General features: G+C 47.4%; 1 pseudogene; it reads left to right on the forward strand.

Moving 5' to 3' along the window:
- Nucleotides 1–317: 317 nt before the first annotated feature.
- LOC136650737 (5S ribosomal RNA) lies at nucleotides 318–431 on the forward strand (annotated as a pseudogene).
- The last annotated feature ends 4,238 nt before the right edge of the window (nucleotides 432–4,669 follow it).

A 4,669-nucleotide genomic window follows, 5' to 3' on the forward strand; every position in this document is an offset into this window, starting at 1 on the left:
TCCTACCGCTTGCCCCCCACCCCGAAGCACCTCCCTCCCACCTCCTCCCTTCCTTCACCTTGCCCACCCCAGAGCCTTGCTTCAACCTAGCTGGACCGATGCAAGGCTTGCTACCTCCATCGGTGCAGAGGCTTGTGACAGCCTCCGCAGGCTTTCAGTTAAGTAGGGAGGGGAAACTTTCTTCTTACCAGAAGCGGTGGCAAACACAGGACACTGCCTCAATCAGCCAGGGTGCAGCTACTGATTGGGTACTTGTTCCCAGGTGGGGAAAGCCTGCAAAGGGTGGCTAGCCAATCAGCAACTGAATGCTTGCACAGTGCAGCAACTGTTACCCTGCACATGCCCGATCTCGTCTGATCTTGGAAGCTAAGCAGGGTCAGGCCTGGTTAGTACTTGGATGGGAGACCACCTGGGAATACCGGGTGCTGTAGGCTTATACCATACTCTTTCGAGACTGAAGGTTGCCAACCATCAACCATCAGCTTTCTCTCATAAAGTCTCTGCCTCCACTGCTCCTTCAGTATAATTTCTACAAAGGATGGGGATTCCCCTCTTCACTCATCCACCCAGCAGCAGCCCCCTAGTGAAGCATTTCCTAGATCACTGCTGTGCAACTTAGGTAAGTGAAAAGTTTTGTCCTTACTCAGTGCCATGGCCAGCACCAGCTGTCTACCAAGTCAGACCTCCCTAGTCAAGACATCAGGGCTGAGTGCATGGAACTGCTCTTTAAAAATCTCAAAGCCACACTTTGTAGGCTCCCTTTCTGCATTTCTCCTTCCTCACCAAATAGCTGATCAGTGGGATTTTAGTGTTCCTAAAAGAGCTCCATGTGTACAGCTCCAGCTGCTCCACATGGACTCTATTGGATTGGATTGACTTGGTTGAAGAACTGTGTTGAGCCAATAGCTTCATTTCCAAGGCTGGAGGGCAGCCATTGAGAACAGATTCTAAAGTTCAGTATTGGCAAGACTTCTGTCCTTTCCCTGGCAAATCTGTAGTCTTTTGGAGATTGTTCTGTTTTGGAAGCAAAGGTTTCACTGCACATTTGAAGTCGTGTAGAAGAAGACAGGTCTCTTAATGTATACACTCTTGTCTTTAAATACAGGCTCCAGCCTATGAATGATTGATGCCATTGATGCATACATCTTCCAGTGTCTTGCTAATACAAAGCCTTGTATATGCAAGACTCCCATAAAAATAAAACTCCAGGCTTTGCTTTAAAGCTCATTAATGTTTATTTACCAATACCTTGTTATTTTATTTATTAAGTTTGTCAGTAAGCTCTACTGTGCATATGCTCATGTTTGCTCATGCATACTTTATGAATATAGAAATTAGTATCTCATTAACTTGATAATTAGGCCAATGATAAACAGCTGTTTGGTTGCCATGTGGGGCAAGATTTTGTTACTGCAGTTTCTTATGTCGTATGGATAGTTGCCTTTTTTTCTCTTTTCAAATTCCTTCTTCTTGGAAGGGAAGTTGGTTTCACTGCACATTTGAAGTCGTGTAGAAGAAAACAGGTCTTTTAATGTATACACTCTTGTCCTTAAATATGGACTCCAGCCTATGAATGATTGATGCTATTGATGTATGGAGCTGCTTACTCACCAAAAAGGATAGTTGCTTTTTTTTTTTTTTTTTTTTGGCTTTCTTTAAATTTCTTCCTTGGATTGCTACAAGGGGATTTTTCCCCTGTTTCAACATTTACTCTTGGTGTAATTGTGGGTGAACATTTTAAATCCACTTTTTAAGGAGGGAAAATGTGGCTTTATGGCCATGTGTTCTGCATTTCCAAGTAATTTAATTATTCACAATAGCAGGATTTACTGGGCTGTGCAAAAAAATAATTTTTGACTCAGGCTTTAAATGCCCTGCCTTAGCTGGATTACTACCTACACAGTGCAACTTTTTGTTCCAATTTGAATTATGTCACTGTGATCATTAAACACTAGCTGGCTTAGAGAGGGTTTTTCGCAGCTTCCACTCTGAGATCAGTTCATGCCCCTTTGGCTTACCTCCAGTAAATTCCAGCATCTTAATTACAGTGATCTCAGCACATGCTGGGATATCAGCCATTTAAGGAGACCAGGATAGACCAAACGATGGCAGGGCAGTTTTCAGCTGCCAGTGAGCTAAATGTAGGGTTTGGGTGTTGTTTTTTATGGTTCTCAGAAGCAACCTGGAAAAAAATTCCACAACAAATGTGAAAGGCGGGGTTGAAGTGGGCTTGTTCCTTATCCCTTTTTGGACTGAATTCTATCCAACATTTCAGCACTGGTGTGGCTGTGCCAATGGAGCGTGTGCTGCACCCTGCAGTGGGAGGGGGCAGTCACTGACACCTCCTTAAGGTAAGAGAATGTTGCATCAGTGCGAGAAAGTTGGGTAGTCTTGGGCCCCTTATTTCAAATTAGAGGCCCACTTCCAAAGATCTAGCTCATCATTCCAAATCCAAACGCAACTCTTGGACATGTGCAGTTCTTTTTCCTGACTCAGTGTTCCTTCCTGTCAGTAAGCCCAATCCTATCCCCCACCATATTCCGCTACGCAGCTGTGCCCGCTGGGAGCCCGATCCTCGCACCAGCCCACTGCTGGCGGGCGCTGTTGCAAATGTGCCATAAGGCATGCCTGCAACTGCTAGTGCTGGCTCAGCACCAGAGCTTGTGTGGTGCGAGCCTGCACTGGCCCACTGCCAGTCGGAGGCTGGTGGGAGAAGGCAGGGCAGGGAGCGGGGCAGAATTGGCAGAGCTCAGCTCCATCAGATTCATAGCCCTGCATCAGGCCTCCAGCACGACACGGGGTTGCTTTACTCTGCGTTGGCTAAATAACCGACACAGAGTTGAGTAGCTCAATTGGAGGGCTTCTTACCTTACCCGGGCAAGGGGACAAATGTCCCCTTCCCCTGAGGAGATGTCGGGAGCCACCGGTGGCTGCTCGAGTGTTGGGAGAGTTAGAACAGACAAAAGAAAATATTTCTTTACTCAGCGTGTGGTCGGTCTGTGGAACTCCTTGCCACAGGATGTGGTGATGGCGACTGACCTGGACGCCTTTAAAAGGGGATTGGACAAGTTTCTGGAGGAAAAATCCATTACGGGTTACAAGCCATGATGTGTATGCGCAACCTCCTGATTTTAGAAATGGGTTATGTCAGAATGCCAGATGCAAGGGAGGGCACCAGGACGAGGTCTCTTGTTATCAGGTGTGCTCCTGGGGCATTTGGTGGGCTGCTGTGAGATACAGGAAGCTGGACTAGATGGGCCTATGGCCTGATCCAGTGGGGCTGTTCTTATGTTCTTATGACCTACTCAGGATGCAGTGGCAGCCATTTTGGTGCCGCTGCAGCCCTAGCCACCAGGCAGCTCAGGATTGGGCTGTGAGTGTCTGCTGCATGCAGTGGTGCGGAAATTATCAGACAGTCAGCAAGAAGTTAGAAAAAATATTGTTTATGTATCTCCTGATAGGCAGCCTGATTGCCAGTGGATCTCCTTGGACCTACGTCCGCTATTTGAGAGACAAGGAGCAAGTCTGGTCCAGGACAGGAAGGTAGAATCTGGTATGCATGATTGCCACTAAGATCCACCCCCTCCTGCCCTTTAACCACTCTCCAGTGGACTCCCAACCCCAATCTTCCCCCAAACCTTCACATCCACCACCTAACCTAACCTATTCCAGTGTGGCATCCAGCAGCTGCCACTGCATGTGCAGGGCCTCTGGACATCTACGCCAGCAGCCGTGAAGTGTGGAACAGTAGTACACTTTTTACAATACTGTTGTGGCATTTATGAGGGCAGATGGTGAGGTCTGTTGCTGTAACCAACACATAAGATTAGGCCTTAAGACTCATCGCTCAGGTATCTTTTTTTCTCCTCATTTTTCTGTCCTAGCACTTTGTTGCTTCTCTTAAACTGAAGCTTTTTTAGGCTGCAACCCTATACACACTTCTGGGAGTAAGTTCCATTGGGCACAGCGGAACTGACTTCTGAGAAGACATGCATGAAATGGCACTGTTATGGCTCGATCCTATGGGTGACTTATGGCAGCAGATTCAGTGATCTGCTGCCATAAGTCACCTTGCAGTGGCACAAACATTGCATTGCTGTCACAGACTACAAAGCTGCTGGCGGAATCAACCAGAGCCTCTGTGTGCATGCCAGAACTGCCCAGACCACTGGTGCAGGTAAGGTGGCAGAGGAGGCAGTTCATGGGCTGTTTGGGGTGGAGAGTGGGCCAAACCAAGGATGTTCAAGGACAGGAGGGGGTGGATCTCACATTGGAGGGGGTGCAGTCAAACATGCGGCGTCCTATTTTCCAGCCCAGATCCACCCCATTTCTCTCCTTGGACTTACAACAGCAAAATAGCTGATGTATGTCCGAGGAAACCCACTGGTGAACAGACAGCCTACTGAGAGGTAAGTTAAAAATATGTTTATCTACATTTCCCTGGTCTTATGATTGCCCACCCCTACCATACCATGCAGCATGCACCCTACCATGGTGTTGTATGCTATGGACAGGCTTGGGCTGTAAGAGTCCTGCTTCGGTCTATTCTTCTCTGGGCCTTTTGTCATGTCCTGTCTTTCTGAAGGCTCTTGGGAAGCTCTGTCACTAACAGACTCTTAAGCTTGGACCAGTTTAGTCAATAGAATTAGAGATCCTTCAGCCTGTTCTG

The sequence above is a fragment of the Tiliqua scincoides genome, chromosome 4 (genome assembly GCF_035046505.1).
Source record: "Tiliqua scincoides isolate rTilSci1 chromosome 4, rTilSci1.hap2, whole genome shotgun sequence".
NCBI classification, from domain to species: domain Eukaryota; kingdom Metazoa; phylum Chordata; class Lepidosauria; order Squamata; family Scincidae; genus Tiliqua; species Tiliqua scincoides.